Raw genomic sequence first — 27,438 nt, forward strand, 5'->3', positions numbered from 1 at the left:
TCGTGGACTTATGTTATGATGTTTTATTATTTATTTATTTAAGTCTATTGTACAAAGAACAGGATATAAAAACAATTAGACTGACACAAGACAGACAAACTGTTCAGCTATTATATTATGTTATAATCTCCTTCTGTCGTGTGGGTTGTGAGGTGGATTACCAATCCCATCAACCCTGTCAGGGTTATTATTGAACTGCCATAGGCCCCTGACATGACTCATGTAACGACTACGTACTTACTGATAAGTAGTAACCGTGACCAACGGCTTAACGAGTATGTTATAATAAGTTTACATTATGTAAGAAGAGTAATGTGGAGTGGTGGAGTTTGCTCCACCGATTGATTGAGAAGAATTGAGAAGGACCAACGGCTTAACGTGCCTTCCGAAGCACGGAAGAGCTCGAGATGTTTTTTTTTGTGGTCACCCATCCTATGACCGGCCTTTGCGAAAGTTGCTTAACTTCAACAATCGCAGACCGAGCGCGTTTACCGCTGCGCCACCGACTTGCTGATCATGGCACTAGCAATTAGTGGAGTATACAAAGTTTTAAGTTTACGCGGTTATTATCATAATTAAAACACATAATAACAGGTTCTTACCGCGTTTAAATAGGAGTCTCATATCCCTATTTGAAACGCGGTAAGAACCCGTTATTATGTGTTTTAATTATCAGTGGAGTATTCGATAGATCACAGCCTAAATCAACTTACAGAATTATACTAGTGGATATTGACATACGCCTCAGCAGTGATTGATCATCCAATCATTGATCAATAATAATTAGTCGCTAATTCACTACCGTTTGTCAATTCTGATCGATAGGGTCCAAGTTCATTTGTTATTCTTTCTCTTTTACACTTCACGACTATTTAACATATTATAAAACCATCTAACAGCTTCCGTGGTTTAGTGGTTACAAGGTTCGCCTCACGATACATCAGTCGAAATCGACTGAAAATTCCTCTTGATTATAACTCAGAATTATGATCTGAAGCACCCCTTTAGTATTTGGTACGGTGCCACTAACAGCCAGTTTGAGCGATTTTTTTTATAGAAATCAGAATCGAAATTTTATATGGGACTTACCGCAGTTTTAAAGGCGAAGCGAAGTCGCGAACAAAAGCTAACTAGCTAGCAATATTAGGTACCTAAATTTTTCTTAACTTAATTTTATTTAATTCATAAGTCATCATCATCATCATAAGCCCATTAACGTCCCCACTGCTGGGGCACGGGCCTTCCCTATCGATGGATAGGGAGATCGGGCCTTAAACCATCACGCGGGCCCAGTGCGGATTGATGGTTATTAACGACTGCTAATGCAGCCGGGACCAACGGCTTAACGTGCCTTCCGAAGCACGGAGAAACTTTTTTTTGTGGTCACCCATCCTATGACCGGCCTTTGCGAAAGTTGCTTAACTTGAACAATCGCAGACCGAGCGCGTTTACCGCTGCGCCACCGACCTCCTCAATTCACAAGTAATATTGTTATAATAAAGTTGCTGTCAACTGTCATGTTGCTTTGCCCTTACAGGGCATAAAATCTACCCACTACCATGTAACAAGTTTACTATTTGTGACATTGCAGTAAATAAATGAATATGAATAACAGCCTCCGTGGTCTAGTGGTAAGAGCGTTAGGCTCACGATCTGGAGGTCCGGGTTCGATTCCCGATGGGGACATTGTCGAAATCACTTTGTGAGACCGTCCTTTGTTTGGTAAGGACTTTTCAGGCTTGAATCACCTGATTGTCCGAAAAAGTAAGTTGATTCCGTGCTTCGGAGGGCACGTTAAGCCGTTGGTCCCGGCTATTAGCCGTAAAAACACCTCCACCAACCCGCAGTGGAGCAGCGTGGTGGAGTATGCTCCATACCCTCTCCGGTTGATTGAGAGGAGGCCTGTGCCCAGCAGTGGGACGTATATAGGCTATTTATATACATCTTTCGTGTTGTAAAAAATCTCCACGTATAAAAGCTCTCGATATAGTTGAAAAACAACATCAGCGCGTTCATCAAAAGCCGTTTATTTTTAGATTAACGACTGTTGACGTCATTTTGTTGATGTTTACTTGATATTTTGTTCACTTGCGGTAAACAATGACAAATTTCTATAATAAATGTAGGTAACTTAATTACATTATCATTGTCATGTCATGTAATTTTATTTCATAGGTACGATGTCCGAGTTCTAGATCTTTCTAAGGATTGAATTACGGCGACTAAAGTAATTTTGTGTAACTTATCTACTTAATACTAAGTACAATGTAATACATATCGACATACGTCAGGAGTGCAATATAAATGAAAGTAAATCTTTATTTAAACATCTTATGCAAACGATCTTTTAGCTATAAGTTAGCTGCAAGTATTTTAAAATATAATTACATTAAGCGAACTCCACTCCCACATCAAACCGACGAATTGGTTTTGTGGGGTTTTTAATGTACCAATATTTTCTGTATTTTTTATGAAAAATAAACATTTTACTTACTTACTTATTTACATGTCAAAATTTCAAAATACATGTCGACCTTTTACAGTTTTATCCAGTCAAAAAGACAGCTCCGAATCGCACCCGGTGAGAAAGTGTTCATTTCGCTGGCGGCGTTACCGCGCTGGATTGCCAGCGAAATGTGCTGCATTAGGTACGATTCGGCGCGGGGGTCACCTCCATTTTGCCGTAACCGCCTGCCCAAATGCTTAACAAAGTTAATGGCTTCTGTACACCATGGTCCATCCACTTCCACAGCAAAGGCGACAAAAAAGTAAGCAGCGGTTATGTTGGCAACATCAAAGTCTTATAATAATATTTCACTGTAATATTTTTTGCTATGGCAATATTTCAGGACTTCCGCCACGGATTTTGCCGACGAGGCATGTTTTCTTATTTTTCGTTAACTTATATCTAAATAATTTCCTAGTTTTTAATTTAATACAGTCCACTTAACATCTCGAAGAGTTTTTATTTAACGGAGCAACCATCGCCTCCAACAGGTTAGTTACGGGTTGGTAGAGAATATAGGGCTGGTAGGTAGCAACTTACCTTCCTTCGGAAGCACAGAATCATCTAACATAGAGACACTAAGGGTGGTATTAATAAACTAATCTCAGCTTCGAGACTGCCCTCAAGATCATGTCAATGTGACAGTTCTCATATAAAAACAGGGACTTGAGCATGATCTTGAGGGCAGTCTCAGCTGAGATTCGTTTATTAATACCACCCCTACACTAGCGTCTTTCGAGCGTCGTCTTCGTGCCTGCGTCTGCGCGACGTGGACGCCGCGGCGACGCGACGCCAGCGCCACACACGCTTGGCGTTCGGCAGCCTTAAAGCCCTAATTTCCTCATCAAACAAAAAACAATCTCACAAAGGCGATTCTCACACTACCCCGCATGATGTAGAAACTGCATCAGAGCAAATGCATCCACGCGCGTTCATGCGGATACATTTTCTGTGTGTTAGACTGTGCGTGTTTTCTATACAAACGGAGATACTTACAAGCAACGGAAGAACACGCATCCACGCGCTACGCTGCATCATCCGGAGCAGTGTGAGAATCGCCTAACACAGTTGGCTCGGCCATTATAGACGACAATACGGCTCACCGCCTGTCGCGTTGGTCTAATAGAAATCTCAGTGAGGTGCGCGTACTTAGTTCATCTTGAGTGATGGATGGACTATCCCTATTTATAGTTGTGAGCTTACGTTATGTTGACAATCTCATATATCCGCATAGCGAATGCATGCGATGTCCTCATTTCGCCAGCCAAGAAGTTAAAGCCATATGCGGCAAATCTACAATAAATCACGCCAAAAAAAGAGAAAATATAAATACGAGTTGAGCATAGAAGTTGTTTCTAAAGAATAACATTTTTTTTTTTTTTTACTTATTGTAGATTTGCTGCAGATGGCATAAACTACTTGGCTGGACAAATGGGGAGCGCTGAGGGCTCTTACCCGGTACAAAATTTAAGAGAACAGGCCTGAGGGTGCCCAGTTGAGCGCGAACCTCGGCTCAGGGCGTCGTCTGAGAGAAAGAATATTTGAGGGAATTAATCGTCCCTAGTGGGGCGATAGCGATAAGGGTTGAATGAGGGAAATCATCGACTTCGCCGGCAGGGTCGGTATCGGGGTTCTGAGAAGATAAAGCCATATGCGGCAAATCTACAATAAATCACGTAAAAAAAAAAGGAAATAAAAATACAGCATGCGAGTTCAGCGTAGAAGTTGTTTCTAAAGAATTACTTTAGTGATTTTTATAAAATCTTCACGGAGAACATAAAAGAAATACGGTTAAATGGATTACGTGGACAGATGTCGACAATTCTACTTAAATGTCAAGACATCTGGCTTCGCAAACGCAATACTCTCAACAAGAGGATAACTTTGTAACCAAGTTTAAAATGTAGAACATATTTTAGTCACTGGTAGGTACACCGGTTTGCTAACGGCCTCCGTGTTCCAGTGGTTGAGCGTTAGGCTCACGATCCGGAGGTCCCGGGTTCCAATCCCGGTGGGAACATATCACAAAAATCCCTTGTGATTCCTAGTTCGGTTAGGACATTACAGACTGATCACCTGATTGTCCAAAAAGTAAGATGATCCGTGCTTCGGAAGGCACGTTAAGCAGTTGGTCCCGGTTACTACTTACTGATGTCGTATGTAGTAGTCGTTACATGAGCCATGTCAGGGGCCGTTGCTGGCTCAATAATAACCCTGACACTAGGGTTAATGAGGTTTGTAATCCACCTCACAACCCACACGATAGAAGAAGTCATAAAAAACAAAATAAACAATAAAAATCCAACAATCCAATAGGCCACAATAAAAGCAGCAAAAAGTTAAACCAACCTAATCTGTTCTTAGACTCAAGCTCACTTAATGGCCGGCCATACAGTGCCTAAAATTCACCGCAGGAGACGTGTTCCACCGTTAATTGCTTCATAACGACCTTAGCTTGTACCCGAACTGACTGACCTAGGGTCGAAGTTTGTTGGGGGCGCCTGCGCTTCTATTCGCGATTAAGCGAAATAGCTGAAGCATTTTTTTTTTTCTAGAAAGAAATATTTGTTGATAAGTATGGAATGAAATGGGTAAAAAGCTAAGGTTTAAAAAACGAAAAAAACTTTAAACTGTTTTTTTCGAAAGGAATTTTTGGGGTTTGGGTAATGTTGCCTTTCCAATGGCGATATAAATTCTATGCCGCCACTCTCCGCCAGTCGCATTACACCTTAAAGTAATTTAGAGCCCATGGCAATATAATGTGGGATTTAACCAGGACAAAAAACATAAGGCAGGCCAGCACGATTAATTGTAGTCGTTGCTTGTCACGGGTTTCAGGGACTAGAACAGGTCCAGGTCCCCTAAGCTTGTGTGAAATTAATGTAGATTAAATTACCTTGACCTTTGGGTTATTTAAAAAGTAAGAGACTCTTAATACTAGTGTCATTTGTGTAGGAAGCCAGGAGCATAAAAAATGCTGTTTTTTAATCCTGGATATGTAATAAGCGACGACGGAAAACTGCCCCCGTACATTGTGTTCGCATATCGCGTACGATTAGTGAGATGCGATAAACCACGTGGTACTGTGTGTCACCGGCTTGCTTTTCAAACGAGGAGCGCTGGTTTGATTCCCAGTTCCGAACTTGCATCAATAAGTTATATCTTACTTGCAATTATCACTCACCCAGTTAGCTTTCTACCAATTATAGACGTCGATAAAGCTCACCACCTATCACGTTGGTCTAACAGAAAGCTAAAGCATGGATACTTTAGTAGCTCTGACTACCCCACTTGGAATATAATAGCGAACACATGTTATGTAATGTTTTAACAACGCGATAAATAATCCAAGCCTATTGTCTTATTCGTCAAATTGCGCGCGATAGGTGTTGCATGCTACGAATTATGTTGCGTTACGCGGTGTGTTACGCAGTCGTAGCGGCGTAACGCACGGTGCGATGAATTCATACGAACACGCCATTTGTTGTATGTAGAACGTTGAGAATTTTACTTACTTCATATTCACAAACAAATAAGACAGAATAAGTATTTTGTGTTTTTTTACGACACGATTCATTTATAACAAACATTATAGAAGGCAAAATTGAAGGGAAGAGAGGAAGGGGTAGACCTAGGATAACATTTATGAAACAAATAAAAGAGAAGGTGCAGGTCGTGTCGTATCGGGAGGTGAAGGTTTTGGCGGGAAGAAGAAAGGAATGGCGATTACTCCACCGACAAGAGCGCAGCTCTTAAATAGAGAGAGAGAGAAGTATTTTGATAAAATCTTCAAAAGGTATGTACATTTCGAGTCTTTCATAGCGTCGTAACCCGCAAAAGATGAGTACTAACAATCAACAGTATTGCGTCTAGACTACTCTAGACATTTTATGTATCCTTTAAGACATTCCGTCTCATTCGAAACTGGAATTACTTTCGCTATTTCCTAAAAGGTTTCCTTTTAATTTGTTTAAGTTAGACGTAATCTGTTTTGAGAGAAACAGACAAGCAGACGTCGTGCAAAATTGGGTTTTGTTCTAACGAAGTTAGAAGCTAAAGTCCCTGAAAGACGTCTGTCGGTCTTAACGCGATAATCTTGAGTATTCTTATCTACATACATAAACACGGCCGTAATTCTCAACAGGGTGGGCTGAGTAACAAAACAATGAGGGAATTTGCAGGCTACGTTCCCCAAAAAAATATACATGGCGTTGTACAGAATTGTCTTCGTTTAATCTTCTAATTTCATAGATAACAGCCATATTATGCATCTTTTATCTTTGTTTTTGAATATAAATGATGACCCTTGTTATAACACCCAGGCACAACATATCTTCCACCCATTATTATTCTGATCAAAATATAGAGACGCAATATAGATAGCAACGTAATTACGTATATACCATACATAAACAGCCTATATGTCCAACTGCTGGGCACAGGCCTCCCCTCAATCAACCGGAGGGGGTATGGAGCATACTCCACCAAAGTCGATGGTAGGGCTGGCAGAGACTTACATTGACCAAATTGAAGATGTCCTTAGAAAAGGTTTAGTACGATCTACTCTGAACCGGCGTGCGTGTATGAAGCGACCAATGAATGTGGAGGAAGCAAGGGAAGTGTGTCAGGATCGAAGCAAATGGAATTCTATAGTCTCTGCTTACCCCGGTGGGAAATAGGCGTGAGTTTATGTATGTATGTGTATGTATGTATGTTCCGCATTAAGCAACTCTTTTATTTTATTTACGCAGAAGCAATAAAGAAGATTAAATAAGCTTTTTCTACTCCTCTACTTTAATCTGGCATTTAAATAACCAAAAAGTCTAATATAAGTACATACATAATTAAACTCTTTGAAAAAGTGTACGCTCTATGGCCTATAAAAGCATTGTTTACAAAGTGTAACTGTACTATAATGACGCCAAAAAAGCATTGTTGTTGTTTTTTTTTTTTGACCTGGAAACTGGCACCTTTACTTTGTTTGGTGCCATAGATATACTATAAAAAAAGTATACATTTGCCGCCATTTTCCCGCGCGTTGGAAAATAATTTTTATAAATAAAATTTTTCTTTGTATAATTTTTGTTTCATTTAAAATTACGTCGTCGTAGAAAAAGTATTGTATGCAACGTTGTATAACTAGGTCAAAAAATGCTCGTGGCGTCTCTTATTGCTATATTATAATAATAGTTACTATTATGCAACAGTTGCATAAAATTTTTATGCAACAGTTGTATAAGAAGGGTCAAAAAATGCGAGTGGCGTGAGTTGCGATGTGAGCCTTGGCGAACATCGCAATAAGAGACGCCACGAGCATTTTTTGACCTAGTTATACAACGTTGCATACAATACTTTTTCTACGACGATGTAATTTTAAATGAAACAAAAATTATACAAAGAATAATTTTATTTATAAAAATGAAGATGTAAATTTTGAATGGTATTGTGTGATATGGTAATATTGGGTACATTGGTAGGTTTTAATGCAGTGTTGATATGTAGATCGGTATTTTGTCCAATTTATTTTCCAACGCGCGGGAAAATGGCGGCAAATGTACACTTTTTTTTTATAGTATATCTATGGCACCAAACAAAGTAAAGGTGCCAGTTTCCAGGTCAAAAAAAAAAAAAAACAACAACAATGCTTTTTTGGCGACATTATAGTACAGTTACACTTTGTAAACAATGCTTTTATAGGCCATAAAGCGTACACTTTTTCAAAGAGTTTAATTATGTATGTACTTATATTAGACTTTTTGGTTATTTAAATGCCAGATTAAAGTAGAGGAGTAGAAAAAATACTATTAAATAAGATTACATCCCTTTTAACCTCTAATTTACATGCTTAATACGAGTCCATTACCTATTTAAATAATGATGGGTTACATTTAGTATAATTTTATAAAATGAAAGAGAAAAGAAGACAGATTTTATCTATGAAGTAAAACATTCAAAAATATGTTACGAGTACAGGTATCAGGTGCCTCTGAGGGTTCAATAATATATAGTGGGAGACAGTTGTCCCCCAACCCTTATATAACATACATAGATAGCCTATATACGTCCCACTGCTGGGCACAGGCCTCCTCTCAATCAACCGGAGAGGGTATGGAGCATACTCCGCCACGCTGCTCCACTGCGGGTTGGTGGAGGTGTTTTTGCGGCTAATAGCCGGGACCAACGGCTTAACGTGCTTTCCGAAGCACGGAATCAACTTACTTTTTCGGACAATCAGGAGATTAAGCCTGAAAAGTCTTTACCAAACAAAGGACAGTCTCACAAAGTGATTTCGACAATGTCCCCATCGGGAATCAAACCCGGACCTCCAGATCGTGAGTCTAACGCTCTTAACCCTTATATACCCTTATATATAAATACTTAATAAGGGTTGGGGGATAGCTGTCCCTAAATAGTCGGGTTGAGGGACAACCTGTCTCTAAGAAAGTCTGGACCGTGGGCCAGTTGTCCATTCATGAAATTTGTAAGAAGTGAACTGGGTAAAATTTCCACTTATAATACTACTTACTAGGGGTTAAGTCGTCTCAGTAATCAATAGGTGGGTTGACCGTCAACCTACCTATGACAAGAAGAAAAGATAGATTTTTTTAAAATGAGGTAATAGCCTCCAGGGTCTAGTGGTTAGAGCGTTAGGCTCACGATCTGGAGGTCCGGGTTCGATTCCCGATGGGGACATTGTCGAAATCACTTTTTGAGACTGTCCTTTGTTTGGTAAGGACTTTTCAGGCTTGAATCACCTGATTATCCGAAAAAGTAAGATGATTCCGTGCTTCGGAGGGCACGTTAAGCCGTTGGTCCCGGCTATTAGCCGTGAAAACACCTCCACCATCCCGCAGTGGAGCAGCGTGGTGGAGTATGCTCCATACCCCCTCCGGTTGATAGAGGGGAGGCCTGTGCCCAGCATATAGGCTAGGGTGGTCCTTATTCAAGACGTAAAAAAGTGGGCAGATTTTATCTTTTTTAAAGAGGAAATCATTAATCCCAGAGCACCTGCGTAGTAATATTATTTCCTTTGAAACGAGATGAAACGAGCCACCAGCACCGATGTAATACAGGTTGTTAGTCACACCGTAACGAAAACTTTAAGGGATGATTCAAACCATAATGCTAAGTTCAGTCATTTAATTAGTTTAGGCATTTTAGACAGTAAACGACCTCCGTGGTCCAGTGGTTGAACTCTGGGCTCACGATCCCGAGGTCCCGGGTTCGATTCCCGGTGGGGACTTATCACAAAAATTACTATATGGACCCTAGTTTGGTTAGGACATTACTGGCTGATCACCTGATTGTCCGAAAGTAAGATGATCCGTGCTTCGGAAGGCACGTTAAGCCATTGGTCCCGGTTACTACTTAGTGATGTAAGTAAGTAGTCGTTACATGAGACATGTCAGGGGCCTTTGGCGGCTCAATAGTAACCCTGACACCAGAAGAAGACAAAAGAAGAAGAAGTTTAGGAATCATAAACTAATGTTAAGCAAAATTTTTTTTATACTTTTATAAAATATTTTGTATCTTTTTTATATCAAGTGGATTTTTTCGTCGAAAAAGTATAAATCTAAAAATAATTAAAAAAAAAACACAAAACTTTCATGAATGTCCACTTGATATCAACTCAGAAACATGGATTATATCATCCCCCAAAGTTTTGGTTATGGTGTCACTAACCCATACGTACTCGTAAGGGTGTAAGTGAAATCGTAACGATTACTGGGGGATGATTCAGCTTATGATTCCCAGTTAATATCAAGTAAAATTTTCCATCGCAAAATTTTATAATTGAATTAAAAATAAGTTAATAAAACAAAGAAAATCATGATTTTTGCGACGGAAAATTCCACTTGATATTACCTCAGAATCATTATCCAAATGGACACAGGTATATTACAGAGCATCCTAGCAGACCCTTCCTCGGACTCCGTTAGAAAGCTCTGTGATCTAGTTTTCAGTCTAAATAAGTTAAATTGTAATGACCGGCCTTTGCAACTTTCGCAAAGGCCGGTCATAGGATGGGTGACACAAAAAAAAGTTTGCATCTCGAGCTCCTCCGTGCCCCGGAAGGCAAGTTAAGCCGTTGGACCCGGCTGCATTAGCCAATCCGCACTGGGCCCGTGTGGTGGTTTAACGCCCGATCTCTCTATCCATTTATAGGGAAGGCCCGTGCCCCAGCAGTGGGGACGTTAATGGGCTGATGATGATGAAGTTAAATTGTTCTGTTTAAATATGTTATAATAGATTGTAGTACGTGTTAAGGGTCGATGGAACTGGCATGTTTTAAAAAAAAAAGTTCCTTAAAATAAAGAGAAAAAATATATATATCTGACTCATCCCCCTCAGTATTCGGTACGGTGTCACTTACACCCTGAATGTGAAAACCTCATTTTGAATTTTCCCTGTAATATACACATAGGAGTACGGGCATATCGGGCATAATTAGCGATATGAACGTAATATGCGGGTAAACGGGAACAATTTTTAATTTTCAGTGTTCTGACACACAACGTAGTATAAAAGTGTTTTGTATGCATAGTTATAGTATAGGCATAGAATAAGGAATAATACTACGTACAGAACACAAGTCAGTCGGTTACATAAGATCACTAAATCTTTTAATGGGCAAGTATACGTTTTTACAAGAAGATTCCAATTGACATTCAGAATTTGCCTTTCAACTGTTTTAAGACAGTTAAACAGAAACTTTGCAAAAAAGGTTATTATAAAGTTAGTGATTATTTAGAAGATATGAATGCATAGGATTAACTGTCTGAGAACTGATATTAGGCAGCTAAATTACTCAATTGTATAAAAATAATTTATGTTTATTTTATTTACGGAACGTCTAGGGCCCTGTGCCGAGATTTCTTGCAGCTTCTGTTCCCCGGCTATACAGGTTGTCAGAAGCTGCAGTAATTTTAGGCGGATGAGACGTTCGTTATGTAAACATTGACGATTCAAAGTGTGACTATGTTACCTACTGAATAAAGATATTTTTGAATTTGAATTTTGAACGGCATCTCTCCGCTCCCCACCAGCGTCTGAGCTAGGTTCACCTCCTTTATTTTGCAGTTAAACGCTGCGCAAAGGGTTAAAGTGTACAAATACAACCAAAACAATATGATTTTTTACTCAAATAGTACAGGGAACTGTCAAAATTTAAGAACACTCAACATTAGCGACACGGTGGAAAAACTAATCTAATCTAATCTACAAGATCCCCACTGCTGGGCAAAGGCCTCCCCTTCCTCTTTCAATTTTTCGCGGTCCTGTGCGTACTCCGGCCAGTCCCTCCGGCAAGCGTCCAAGACTCAAAATATGATTGGGTCGAACATGTTTGTCGCATTGTCGCACCCTGAGCGGTGGGCACGGATCGTTACGCAACTGTTGCCTCAGGTACAGGCGTCAATATCGTATTTGACATTTTGTTGACATAGCGCACTTTTACACGCACAAATGTCAACTTGCAATATTTTTTTTAGATGAATTGTTTCAATGTGGCCTTTGGACTCGTACAAAAGAGTCATGTCCAAAAACACTAGAAAATACGTGCGCTATCCGAAATCCGAACCAGTTTGTACGAAGATAACGAACTGTTCTCTTTTTAAAATAGCGAGGCTTTGAATTAAAAAAAAGCCGGATAACTCCCATTCGCGCACCGAGGGTTCCTAGGGAGGTTTTGACTTTGCCGTTGAAAAACTATTGTCTACATACATCGATGTAGGTCGCGATTAGTTTACCAACTGCAAATAAGTTATTAATCGCAATCGTTTTTTTTTTGTGATGGCCAACAAATTAACGATTTTCAAAGACCTTCCTTTTTAGTATATATCATTTTTATTTTATTTATTTAAATATTTCAAAAAAAAAGTACAAACAGTGATATTCTAGGTCTAGAGGAAGTACCCCAGAGGTTTTGATTCCCTTACGAAATGTATGAAAATAAAGCTAAAAATGCCCGTATCTTTAGATTACATTAATTTAGAAGCTTGATTTTACAGCTGCAGTGGACAGAAAACATAATAAGTATTACATATTATTAATTTCAAATTGATAGATACCTTCACGGGTGCCCGAGAAAAAGGGTCTTGACATACATACAGATGGACAGACGGACAAACTGATAATTTAAGGGTTCCGTATTTCCTTTTGGGGTTCGGATCCCCAAAAAATAAGCAAACTGGGACACGCAGAACACAGCCAAAAATATCCACAAAGCTTTATCACCAAAACCGCCTCAATGGCTCTCAAAAACAGTAATCTGGAATGTTCTGGAAGCAAACATTGCGAATGCAGCGTTTAATTTAACCGCCAGAAAGCAATCACGATTATCTTCAGTAGATACCTTTCTGAGGCGTATAATGTTGTTTATTTAGGTCACAATAAAGGAGCAGTCTGTAGGCCTGTGGTTCGCAAACTTTTTCTGACCAAGATTCACAAAGTCAACTTAAATCCTTCGTTTTTCGTGATAGGTCAGAGCTATTATAAAACCGCCTAAGGCCCCTTAGAATGTCCCTTGTGGTAACGACTAATTTAATTTATACCTAGTAATGAGTGTATGGTCTAACAGAAAGTTCAGTGAAGTGTGGGTAGGTAAGTACTTAGTTTTATCCTGCGATAGATGTACCTCTGACTACCCCATTGGGATATAGCAGATGTGTTATGTTACGTGAGAGCATAGCCGGAACAAATAGTTAACAAATAGTTGTTCTAGTTTAGTTTAGCTGTGTTAATTTGTTTTGTATGTTGTGTGCAATAAAGTATATTTGATTTGATATGATTTGATTTAACATAACATCCGAACATTTTTTTTTTCATTCAAACACTCAAGTAATTCAGCCTGCAATGCCCTAACCAAACTGGGCACCGTGTCATAAAATGATGAAAGCAAAGTACTTCTTGTCTTGTCTTGCCTGAAGTCCCACTGCTGGGCAAAGGCCTTCGTCTAGAATTGCTCTCCAGTGCTTCCTCTAGCTTCCTTTTTAGGAAACCGTCTAAGTCTTCTCACCATCTTCGCCAAGGTCTTTCACAACAATAACAATTTTTCTTCTTCTATCGTATGTGTTGTGAGGTAGATTACCAACTTCATCAACCCTGGCCAAAAAAGTATGTACTAACATCAGTATGTAAGTAGTAACCGGGACCAACGGCTTAGCTATTGTTAGTAATTACAGTAGTAATATTAGCTTTATTTTGCTAATGTTTATTTTTTTCTGACCAGTAGTGGTCCACCGCCTACAGTTTGGGAACCACTGATATAGATACAGCTTTGTTCGACATGATAAAAGAAACGTTTATTATGTAAGCTGTTTACATTCAGCTTTTCTGGATGGTAAAGGAGAGAAGTGCGTTGTACGTGAAGATTAAGAATCACCCGTGCTTGGGGAAACACACAAAGAGAAAATTTAAATCGAAAAAAAAAATCTGACTCGGACGGGACTTGAACCCGCAGCTCTTGTCAAGCCGGGACGAGCGTGTTAACTATTACACCACCTCCTGTCCATGCGAAATTCTTTCTATCTATGTACCTATCGTCATTAATCCGACGGCGGCGCCAAGAATTCTAGAATATTGAGTAATTATTACTTAACGACCTCCGTGATCCAGTCGTTGAGCGTTCGGCTCACGATCCGGAGGTTCAAATCCCGGTGGGGACATATCACAAAAAATACTTTGTGGTCCCTAGTTTGGTTAGGACATTGCAGGCTGATCACCTGATTGTCCGAAAGTAAGATGATCCGTGCTTCGGAAGGCACGTTAAGTTGTTGGTCCCGGTTACTACTTACTGATGTAAGTAAGTTGTCGTTACATGAGCCATGTCAGGGGCCTTTGGCGGCTCAATAGTAACCCTGACACCTGCAGGGTTAATAGGGTTGGTATTCCACCTCACAACTCACACGATAGAAGAAGACTTAAGACTTATTCAAGATTACTTTAGATTGGGTTCAAATCCCATCAGAGTCAGATATTTTTTCAATTTAAATTTTCTGTTTGTAGGGATCAGTTGTATAAAAATATTATGTTATAGACCGATACAAGCAAATCAAATCATAATAAGTATTTAAGTATTGCAGTAGGTTCAGCTAACTATAAAAGATCGACTCAGAAATCAGTTTTATCATTTGTGTAATCATAATTTTTCTAAGCTTTTTGCGTAAAGTATGCTTCAAAATATTCTAAATAATGTTTGATATTTTATTGTAAAACATAATAAGTATCATCATCATCATCAGCCGTACGACGCCCACTGCTGGGCATAGGCCTCGCCCAAGGATCTCCACGACGATCGGTCCTGCGCTGCCCGCATCCAGCGGCATAATTATAATTATAATAAGTATATAACCTCAAAAATATAGTCGGATGGTGGACGGCGCATGGTGGTGGGGGTTTAAGGCGAATAAATGAATTATGAATTATGACGTTTCTGCTCTTTGAACCACTAGATTTACTTCCTCCTTCATAATGTGGACTGCTAAAGAATGGGATTCTCTCCCTGCCTCATTGTTCCCCGATACATTTAATAGGGAATTTTCAAGACAAGAGTGAATAGGTACTATTTTAGTTCGACTATATGGCTGACCACATCGCTGCTTAAAATCAATGAGATCGTAGCCAAACACAAAAAATCTTTAAAAAAAATATATACAGGTTGTTAGTGGCAACGTAACGAATTGCCGAATTCGAACTGTGATTGTGATGTGATTTGTTATGTGAACTTGGCGTGAAGTGAACGTTACTCTGCCTAATTTTTGAACAAAACGTCAAACGATAAAAACTAAGTAGTATGTTAAATTAATGACAGCCTTAAAAGGCTACAAGGCCAGAGCCGTTAAACCCGTTCAAAAAAAATGATGGGACGATACAGACCATGATTCTGAGTTAATAATATCAAGTGGAATTTCCTGTCGGAAAATTCATGAAAAATTCAGTGTTTTTTTAATTATTTTCTATTCCTTACTTTTGCGACAGAAAATTTAACTTAATATTTATTCCGAATCATGATCTAATTCATCCGTCAAAGTTTTCGTTACGATGTCACATCCTGTATACTTACGTCCAAATATTGAGCACAGGCTTTCCCCTCAATCAAAGAGGGTATGGAGCATATTCCACCAGCTGCACCCGCAGCGGATTGGTGGAGGTATTTGACTTTTATCTATCTACCATATACTCATTGGAACTCAAACCTTTTTAAAAACAAAGTTTCCAAGAAAAGTATTAAATAAAAATGCGATAATTTATACTAAAATGAAGGAAAAATAACGCCGATGGAAGTGAAGCAAGATGATATCCTAATCTCCGTTTTTAATTAGGAAAAATAATAGCTCCATTCAACCCCGACGTACATTAGAGTATCCAAAGTTAAATTAAAAACATCCGGGCGGAAGGAAGTTTTTAGGGTTACGTTGGCAACACTAATTATATTAGTTAGCGTAGGCATTTCGACCCTTTATTATTTAACTACATAACATTTAATAGCCTATACGCATCCCATTAGAGGAGCTCGTTGGCGCAGCGGTAAACGCGCTCGGTCTGCGATCGTTGAAGTTAAGCAACTTTTAAGGCCGGTCATAGGATGGGTGACCACAACTCATCTCGAGCTCCTCCGTGCTTCGGAAGGCACGTTAAGCCGTTGGTCCCGGCTGCATTAGCAGTCGTTAATAACCACCAATTCGCACTGGGCCCGCGTGGTGGTTTAAGGCGTATCCCTATCCATCCATAGGGAAGGCCCGTGCCCCAGCAGTGGGGACGTTAATGGGCTGATGATGATGATGATGACGCATCCCATTGCTTGGCACAGCGATCAATCGACGAGGGTATGGTCACATCCCGGACAACCTCGTTTTACACAGACACTACACATTGACATTATCGTACACGCGCATCTGTTTGTGTGTGATGTTTGACACCATACGATTCAAGTCTAAACTATTTTCGAGGGGGTGAGGTAAACCTAGCTCAGACGCTGGTGGGGAGCGGAGAGTTGCCATTCTATACCTACGTTATATTATTCCTTATTATATGGTATGGGGCTTACTCCACTAAGCTGCTCCACTGCGAATTGGTGTTTATGCACGTGCTTATTTAACTATACAGGCCGTTAGTGACATCGTAACGAATACTGAGAGGGATGATTCAGACCATGATTCTGAGTTGATATCAAGTGGAATTTTCCGTCCGAAAGCTGGTCACAATAAGATGATCCGTGATTCAGAGGGCACGATAAGTCCGTCCCGGCTACTATTTACTTAATTATGTAGTCGTTAAATGAGTCATATCAGGGGTGTTTTTATTTTTCTTTTTTTTTTTTTGACGTGACTTATTGTAGATTTGCCGCAGATGGCATTAACTACTTGGCCGGACAAATGGGGAGCGCTGAAGGCTCTCACCCGGTACAACGTTTAAGACAACAGGCCTGAGGGTGCCCAGTTGGGCGCGAACCTCGGCTCAGGGCGTCGTCTGAGAGGAAAAATATTTGAAAGAATTACTCGACCCTAGTGGGTCGATAGCGATAAGCGCTGAATGAGGGAAATCGTCGACCACGCCGGCGGGGTCGGTATCGGGGACCTGAAGTGTTTGGTGTCGCGAGCTGATTGGCTGCCTCTATGGCTAGAGTGATCGGGTCGTTGGGATCGTATATTACGTCCTTCGGACGCCGATACTTTTCAGTACCGTCCCTAAGCGGAATGTACTCGGAAGCCGCAACTACCAGGGGATTTGGGTGGTGCGGAGCAGAATCGAAAAAACGTTTGGAAGCTAATTTGAGCCATTGGGCAATGGTTGGCAGACCTAGGTCAATGTGCAGATTTTCATTGCGAAGGAACCACGGAGCTCCCGTGGCTTTCCGCATGAAACGATTTTGTATTACCTGTAGACGGTGAATTTGAGAGGGACAATAGTAACCTTGATAGAGTGCAAATAGTTATCGTCGGCCAGACACATCATCTGACCTCTCCTTCAGTCGTATCGGTTCTCCGTTCCACTGAAGCAAGGAGGGGTAAGACGAGTGTGTGCGCCTGCGTTTTGCGCGAATGTCTGCGCACCTTAATATATCCTGCGTACCTGACCGCTTCATATATCAGTAACCCTGATACCAAGGGGATTAAGTCGCTCGACAACGAAAGAAGAAGAAAAATTATTATTTTAGACACTTGTAAAATTTTTAATTATTGTTTTAGGTATATAGATCTGTCCAAATGGCAATAAATAACGTAATGTTTAATAAAAGTATAATGTCGAAGCAAAGGTGACTAGTTGACTACGGAACCTTATCGTGGGGTTACTAACATGCTCTTGGCTAGTTTTTCTTCGATGTTCATGCTTGAAAATAATGTTGAGAAAAAAATAACTTTGCAGCGCGCTTTCATTATTTTTTTATTTTTTATGCATGATTTTTTATAAATGCTTGCCCATTTGACTATAATTTCACCTGATATTAAGGTACATGCTTACCTACAAAGTGCCTATTCACTCTTGCCTTGCCCAGATTATACTTAACAGGTAACAGATTCACGGGCAGAGAATTCCAGACCTTAGCCGGTCGTATTAGAGACGAGGAAGCAAAACGCTTCGTTGGGATCCCAGCCCACGATCTGTAACCCGAAGATGAAAAGGGGATGGTGGATAAAACTGGTGTTATTCCAATTCACACACACCCATTCAAAATAGGTTTGCAGTTGACTATAAACTCTTCTGATCTTCTTCTATCGTGTGGGTTGTGGGGTTGATTTCCAACCTCATGAACCTAGGGTTATTATTGAGCCGCCAATAGCCACTAACGGCTCATGTAACGACTACATACTTACATCAGTAAGTAGTTACCAGGACCAACAGCCTAACGTGCATGCCGAATCACAGATCACTTTCGGACAATCAGGTGATCAGCTTGTAATGTCCTAACCAAACTAGGGATCACAAAGTAATTTTTGGGATATTTCCCTACCGGGATTCGAACCCGGGACCTCCGGATCGTGAGTCAAACGTTCAACCACTGGACCACGGAGGACGTCAAAATTCTGATCACTAAATAAAGACATATTATTAAATAATATTATTTAAAAACTAACGAAAAACATTTTCTTTCTATTTTACTATTTCATGAATTTTAATCAAGAAAAACGTAATAATAACTCCGATATCTTAGCTGTAAGTTAACTTTAAGTATCTTAAACATAATAACATTAAGCGAACTCCACTCCCACAGACAAACCGAGGAATTGGTTTTGTGGGGTTTTTATTGTACCCATATTTTCTGTATTTCTCATGAAAAATAAACATTTTCCTTACTTACTTACATTTTATCACGTTTTTCTATGACGTCACAGGTTACTTTTTCATAAAAATTCCATAGCAATTTCCTGTTTTGACGTTTAGTAAAAAGTAATTTATTTGACTTGTTGGAAACTAGCCTATTAATTATTAAAATGTGAGTGGTGTTTATGTCTTAGTTACCTTATTTAGTGCACAGATACATAAATTAATGGCGCACAGAACACTAAATTTTAATAATTAATGTGACTAAGATAAACAGATGCACTGTTTATACGATGCATAGTAATTCTGCTGTTTATATTATAATAATTACAGGTTAAATGAGCTGATATCTAGGTCACAAGGGGTTGTCGTGGGACCTACGATTGACCTAATCGACCGCTTACTATTGAGCCGCTAAAGGTCCCTGACATGGCTTATGTAACGACTACATACTTACTTAAGTAAATAGTGAAATAATCCTGTTTTCATACAATCGGATGATCAGCCGGCAATGCCCTAACTAGGGATTACAAAGTGACATACCACTTTGCCACCAGTTCCCACCGACATTCGAACCTGATACCTCTGAATGGGTAGCTCAATGGACACTGAAGTCCAGAGGTTAAGCGTTCTTAACCACTGGAATAGTAACTATATTCAAATTCAAATTCAAAAATATCTTTATTCAGTAGGTAACATAGTTACACTTTGAATCGTCAATTTTTACATAACGAACGTCTCATCCGCCTAAAACTACTGCAGCTTCTCACAACCTGTATAGCCGGGGAAAAGAAGCTGCAAGAAAAACCTCGGCACAGGGCCCTAGACGTTCTTTAAAAAAAAAATAAACATAAAATATTGATATACAATTGAGTAATTTAGCTGCCTAATATCAGTTCTCAGGCAGTTAATCCCATACTTCCCTATAAGACACGACGTTAACCATTTCTTTAATCTGTTCCGTGTAAGCTCTCAAGACAAGATGATTGGACACGACGAATTTATTAAGAACATCATAGAAGGAAAGCTAGAAGGAAAGAGAGCAAGGAGAAGACCAAGAAGAGCTTACATGGAATGGAAATATTACAAAGAAAAAAATAAAAATCTAACTTCACCTTTCCAATTGACGCCTGCAGAGTTTTCAATATCAAACAACTTGACAGACCGATTGAAATCTGTCAGAAAATTCAACTCCAATTTTCAAGTTTTTCATCACGTGCCAATTGATATAAAAGTCTGTCAGATATGGAAATTCTTATCAAGCTCGAAACACTTCGTGCAAAATATCGCAGTCAATAAATTCTAGTTGAAACGCAAACATATCGACACGTACAGGTGCAATTTTATGCTGAATCCACTTTCACAATACATCACTACGGTTTGTCTATGCTTCTATTAAAATAACATAACATAAGTTCACGTCAATATCCCAATTGGGGTCGTCAGAGGCACATCTAACCGAGCTTTTAGACCAACCAGTTAGGTAGTTAACTATTATACATATACGTATAGTTCATAAAAAACGGCCTCCATGGTCCAGTGGTTGAGCGTTGGGCTCACGACCCAGAGGTCCCGGGATCAAATCCCGGTGGAGACATATCACAAAAATCACTTTGTGATACCTAGTTTGGTTAGGACATTACAGACTGATCACCTGATTGTGCGAAAGTAAGATGATCCGTGCTTCGCAAGGCACGTTAAGCCGTTGGTTCCAGTTACTACTTACAGATATAAATAAGTAGTCGTTATATGAGCCATGTCAGGGGCCTTTGGCGGCTCAATAGTAACCCTGACACTACTATGTGATTCACCTTCATTTATGAGGTTGGTAATTCACCTCACAACCCACACGATAGAAGAAGCTCACGATTATATCATTTGCATTTGCATTGAGGTAGTCAGGAGTTATCATCATCATGTCGTCCAAACCATATCCGGCGACGACGACTCCTAAATATCTATCCCGGGTCGTTGTTGTGGTGGGCTCTGATGTGGCTGGTGAAACCGAACTTCGACTTGAAGGTCCGGTCACACGGCACACAATAAAGCTGGCCTGACGAATTGAGACATCCATCGCAATATGAACTAAGTACCCACATCTCACCGAGCTTTTAGACCAACCAGTTAGGTAGTTAATTATTATAAATATACATAATATAGTTCATTAAAAACAAGCCTGCTTGGAGAACGCGTGTTGTGCATCGTAGTAGCCACACACACACGCACACACACACGCACGCACGCACAGACTGTTTCTTTTGTAATGTGAAAATGTCTAGTATGTAAGTGTAACTTGTAATAAAATAAAATAAAAAAACTTGTAATTTTTGGTCAAATAAACATTTTATTATTTATTATTATTGTATGTCATTTCCATATCTCGGGACTATCGAGTCCCGGACTTTTGGAATTATTATTAGTGTTCCTGGTTCGAATCCCCGCTCGGGCTGGGAAACCACTAAGACTTTATGAGTTTGAATTTGGATCATAGAAAATTACTACTTTACGCCTCTACCTAGCCCTTTTAAAATGCTGGCGTGATGCTATGTTGTATTACGCGTGTTAAATTCATCTCTAGTCTTACTGAAGCAACCAATGTTGCAGTTTACGAACTATGTATCAGGCGTGTACAACACGAAATTCACTTTCAACTTTGCAAACGTACCAACAATGTTTTGAACCGCAAACTTTTATTTATGACTAGAGTTACCCCGTGAACAGTGATGAATGAGTCAAACAAGCCATGAGGGAGTCAAAATATCAGCTATGAGCGGGAGAACTCTAATTAGGCTCGCACAATTCGGTTTCTATATCGATATTCTTTCTTTCTTTATGGTTTCTTTTTAAACCTACCACATTGCTTTATTTACATACAATTTATTTGTAATAATGGAAGAGCGGGGCCTCCAAACACAGGCTATGTCGCTTAAATGGAGACCCCAATCCACCAGTAGTTAAGGCTTTATTGTAAAAGAAAATAAACATTTTTCACTTCATTTCATTTTCATATTACTAACTTCATCTCCCTAGCATTATTTCGTTTCTCATAGGGTCCCCTAACCAAACCTAATGCTTCGACAGGTCCGGTTTTTCTCTAAAAAAATCTGAGTTAATATCCAGTTGAAATTTCACGGAAAATTCCACTTGATATTATCTCAAAATCATGGTCTGAATAAACCTCCTCAGTATTCGTTACGATGTCACTAACATGTACTGTAAGTATGTTACAAATAAAGTGACATTCATATACAGGGTGTGAGTGACACCTTAACGAATACTGAGGGGGATCACTCAGCTGACGATTCACCGATGGAAAATTCCACTTGATATTAACTCAGAATCATGAGCTGAATTATTCCCCTTAGTAATCGGTACCGTGTTACTAACATCCTGTATAATATGAAGGGTGAAACATTTCTTGGCAAGCAAACATGGTAATCATATTTGTTATTCCTCATCATTTTCCTCCGTATCTTTATCACGCGCGCGGTGCAGGATACAAAGACGAAAGTTGCGAAGTGATGTAACTTAAAAATATATGTTTTTACAGTCGTTTTTTTTAATACTTAACATTCGTTTACACACACGCGCACACACAATACAATCATCAGCACTCATAAAAGAAATCTAAAATTTAAACACTCACATGTAACTTAGTAAGTGTTTTAAATAGCGACTCAAACGTTGGCTTCTTGAGCACACGTTCTACAGTTACGATGAATTTATTAATTTGTAATTTAGGTAATTAGGTACTGGACAGTACAGTTCAAATATTATGTAGGTACATTATTGTTATGAATGTATTGATTTAACAATTTTATTTTAATTTTTAATATTGGAATTTGTGACTTATTAATTTGATTGTAATTTTAAATATTGTAATTTTGATCTTGACGTGTAATATGAATTATTACCAATAAATTATATGAATATGGATGAATATGAATAAGTAACTATGAAGTGTTATTAATATTAATGTTTAGTTTAGTCTATTGAAGGATTTTAAGTGAACCAAGAGCCAAGCCTTCTGACACAGACTTTCTTAGTCTACAAGGAGGCTCGGGTTAACTAGATTTTATGCAACGTGTACTAAACTAAAATAAAGAATTTTTATTTGTTTATTTTATTATTATTCATAGCCTACACCATCCCACTGCATTGCAAAGTCCCCTCTCCTTTCCTTCCACTCCTCTTGGGATCTCTCTTTCTAAGATGTCAAGTATTACATCCAACTCTTATTGTAGATTTGGCGCATTAACTACCAAACAAATGGGGAGCGCTGAGGACTTTCATTCGGTACAAAATTGGGTGCCCAGTTGGACACAATTCTCGGCTCCGGAAGAGACGAGCTGATTGGCTGCCTCTATGGATAGAGTAATCGAATCGTCAGGATCGTATATTACGTCTTTCGGACGCTATATCAAACGACTCAGGCTAGATATTTAGGAGTCGCCATCGCCGGATACGGTTTGGAGGACATGAAATGCAGTATAGTGTAAATGTACGTAACACATAAAGTTCTTCTCGCTGCTTTTAATGTACTTATCTGTTGGTTTATTAAGAAAATTAAAAAGAAACCTACGTACAATTTTTGATTAAAATAGATTTTCTAAACAATTCTTAACAATCACAGAAGTAAATTGACAGAATTACATTTCAAATGAAAGACTAAAAGATAAACTAGGTTTAAAATATAGTCCGTATCACGGAAGAAGTCAAACGACCGCGGCGCTACTGTCGCAGATTCTGCATAGAATTATACTCGCTCCTTGTTCGAGAGGTATTTAACAGTGTAGTCTACGTCTTATGCTCCAGCATCGTCACAATTTTCAAAGCTCATATCCAAAGCTAAAAAAAAAAAGTTAATGTCCCGCTTTCCATTACGGTTTTTGTGCACCGGCGCGTCACTTCGCCTCCGTAAATAAACAGTATTTTAAACTAATTGAAAACTAATATTTAATACAAAAACATGATTGATGTAGTGCGAAAAATCTGTTACTTACATAATCAAGTGCTTTTTTCTCTAAAAAAGCTAGAAACAGTACCAAAGAAAAAATGTGGATGACGACGAGCGTAAGTTCTTTTTGATAAAACAAAATGTGGATTAAACTGGTAAGTCTTAATATTATCCATCTACTAAAACAAGAGAAGACATAATTATGATCAATTCAATTTAATTCCTTTTATTGTCGAAAACAAATTACTTTTTTTGAGGTTATAATTATTATAATTATAATTATTATGACTTGTCAATTAGTTCCATTAAAATCCGTCAACTTCTTTCGTGCGCGGATTATTAATTTAAACCTAGTTTTTTTATCTTATCTTTAGTCTTTGTTTTGTTATAACACCATCAAAGCCCAATTCCTTGACTTCCCTATAAGACACGACGTTAACCTTTTCTTTACTCTGATCCATGTAAGCTCTTCTTGGTCTTCCCCTTCCTCTCTTTCCTTCTAGCTTTCCTTCATGTTTTTAATAAATTCGTCGTGTCTTATTAGGTGTCCAATCATCTTGCCTCTTCAATCCTCAATAATTCTCAGTATTTGTTAAAACACCGACTGTCTTTATTAAATTACCTACGAATACGACGCATTTTCATTATTTCTAAAGTTACTCTATTTTGCCATGTGACAAAGTTACCAAATGCGTGACAACAATACTGAAAGCATTCCGGCAAACTGTTACATGATGTGGTATTGTGTTTACAATATCGATGAGGGAATAATCGAGAATATGGAAGATAGAAGAATGGAAGATAGCTGGTACTTAAAGCATAGGTTGTACCTATTGTAAGTGCCAGCAGTACTTTAAAATTGTTGATCTCGAGCATTATCATATAATTGTACCATTCGGTTATTAAGTTGTTTGGAACAATAAATATTTTATTATTTTATTTATTTATACATAAGCTCACGCCTATGTCGCATTTGGGGTGGTGAAAGGTACATCCATCGCAAGATGTACTAATAATTCTTAACCGTAATTACATCACTCCTATGTTTTCATCAAATTTTTATCCCTTAGTAGTGGTTGTCTTTGACTCACATCCCTATTTACAACATCTTGCTGAGCTGACGTCCCTTTTTAGAGATAAGGTTGAAATTCATTATTTTGTTCACTATTATATTCTGTGTACCTACCTACTTATTTCTAAAGTAAATTATTTTCTTTCTTCTTTCTTTCTTCAATGCCATCGACATTTCGATAGTCGACAAAATAAAAAAAAAAATACCTACGAAAAAATTACGTCACTACGACACGATGGGTGAAGGCTGGAAATTCCTCTGGCCGGCCAGTGACGGCAAGCCGGAGACGGAGGGCCTGACCGACTCTCGGAGGATCTCAGCTCCGTGGTGACTCACCAACAGCTTGCCACAAGCTTGCTTGCAGAGACTGAGTGCACTGTTGAATTCATCAGGTTCGCTGATGAATTCACTAGGAGGCGATGGGGTCGTTACTTCCCTACGCCTTATTTTTATTATTGTATGTCGTTTCCATATCTTGGGCCTATGAAGTCCCGGACTTTTGGAAGGCGTGCGTGGGGCCGAAACCAACACATAGAGGCCCCCGAGGGTGTCAAGACAATTTATTATTTCTATTTATTTTTGTTTTGTTTGATATTTTTGTTCTATAACTGTTTTGTTTCTGGTGTTTATAAAGTTCTTCTAAAATTATTATTAAGAACGAGTTTACTTATGATTCAAAACCGAATCGCCTCATTTTATGTTCTGGACATTAAACCAGCTACATCCAAAAATGTTAACCCAATTTCGTGTCCGAAGCTGTTCTAATTAGCACTAAACCCAGCAAATAGTGTGAGTTCACTCCAGAGTACAGTTCACGCAAATTAATACTCCACTGCGGTATAGTCAGCTCAAATTACGCGCAAACGGTGACCAGCTGCGAGCGCGACGTTATCGCCGGGATTCGGAGACTAGGGATGGGATACAGTCGATGGATGTTGTCGATAATTTGGCAAATATAATACATACAGATAAACTAAATATTTTGAAAATTATAATACTTTTGAATACTTTTGATTCAGTGAATGGGGCAATGCACGCAGTTGTTAGTAGCCAATGTATCTCGCAAGATGCGAGGATGGCTGTTCACAATGCAGTGCTTGTCCCTACGCTGAAGTACGGTAGTGAATGTTGGGTATGGCAGAAGAAGCATGAAAGTAGGATCAATGCCGTAGAAATGAGGTCTTTGCGTAGCATCTGCGGTGTGAAGTTGAGTGATAGAGTGAGAAACAGTGTGATAAGACAGAGATGTGGTGTAAAAGACGATATAGTGACTAGGATTGAGAAGGGAATGTTAGGTTGGTTTGGACACGTAGAGCGGATGAAGGATAATAGGATTGCAAAAGCGGTATATAAAGCGAAAGTTGATGGTAGGGCTGGCAGAGGAAGACCGAGAAGGACTTATGATGACCAAATTGGAGATGTCCTTAGAAAAGGTTCAATACGATCTACTCTGAACCGGCGTGCGTGTATGAAGCGATTGATGAATGTGGAGGAAGCAAGAGAAGTGTGTCAGGATCGAAGCAAATGGAATTCTATAGTCTCTGCTTACCCCGGTGGGAAATAGGCGTGAGTTTATACATATACATATATAATACTTTTGATTAATACCCTTAACGCTATGCTGTGTTCATTATACAGGGTGTTAGTGGCATCGTAACGAATAATGAGGGATTGATTTAGACCACGATTCCGAGTTAATATCAAAGGGTCGCAAAATTCATGTATCTTTTTTTTTTTCAATTTTATACTTTTGCAATAGTGAATTCCACTTGATATTAAATCAGAATAATGAGCTGAATCATCACCCTCAGTATTTGTTACGATGTCACTTACACCCTGTACAAGTACATACAATTAGATAGGGTATTAGTTACATCATAACAAAATTGAAAGGGATGATTCAGACCATGATTCTGGGTTGATATCAAGTGGATTTTCCATACTTTTGCGACGGAAAATTCACTAATAAGATCACGCCTATTTTTCAGTGGGGTAGGCGGAGACTTCAGGCACATGTCCAACACAAATTTGACTTTCTTAATACTACTTTCTTAATTTCACACGATTTTATTGAATGTATATACCGCTGTGTACGAATGTATAGCTAAACAAGCGCTAAGTTTTCGCCGCATCTTTGTATCAAACTCTGTATCTACGGTAGTGGTAAATCCATGGTATCGACAGACATTAGCCAAACTTATCGCAACACTAGCGTTCTACGACAATGTTCCCCTGATTATTGAGAAGAGTCATATTGGTGAGAGTTACTACATTTGGACGGAGTTTTATTAACTGATTTGCAGTTGAAGTGCCCCGCTCAATCCTTAAGTGACACTTTCTGACTTTTCCATTTTCACGCTTCAGGAAACATTTAAAAAGTATTGGAAATGAAATGAACATTGCGAATTCAGCTGAATTTTTCGATATCATGTTTTGCGGAACGCTTATTTGCTTTGTGAGTTAATTATGTAAGAAACTACAATAAGCTTACACGTACATATAGAGAATCACGTCTGTATCCACGAAGGGGTAGGCAGAGGTGTACCTATAGTATGTATACTCTCACCAGCTATGCTTTAGTCCCATGTAATAGGGGGCGAGCCTATTGCCATAAACCGGGCATAACAGCCTCCGTGGTCT

At 39.1% G+C, this 27,438-nt stretch overlaps 2 protein-coding genes across 4 annotated transcripts in view; one reads left to right on the plus strand and one right to left on the minus strand.

Moving 5' to 3' along the window:
* The window catches only part of LOC126373971 (uncharacterized), a 438,722-nt gene that overhangs the window by 252,981 nt on the left and 158,303 nt on the right, over nt 1–27,438 (minus strand). The gene's annotated exons all lie outside the window — the stretch shown is intronic.
* Nucleotides 1–27,438, plus strand: part of LOC126373966 (potassium voltage-gated channel protein Shaw-like) — a 263,971-nt gene that overhangs the window by 195,946 nt on the left and 40,587 nt on the right. The window lies entirely within an intron of this gene.

Source organism: Pectinophora gossypiella, chromosome 16 (assembly GCF_024362695.1).
Source record: "Pectinophora gossypiella chromosome 16, ilPecGoss1.1, whole genome shotgun sequence".
Lineage (NCBI taxonomy): Eukaryota > Metazoa > Arthropoda > Insecta > Lepidoptera > Gelechiidae > Pectinophora > Pectinophora gossypiella.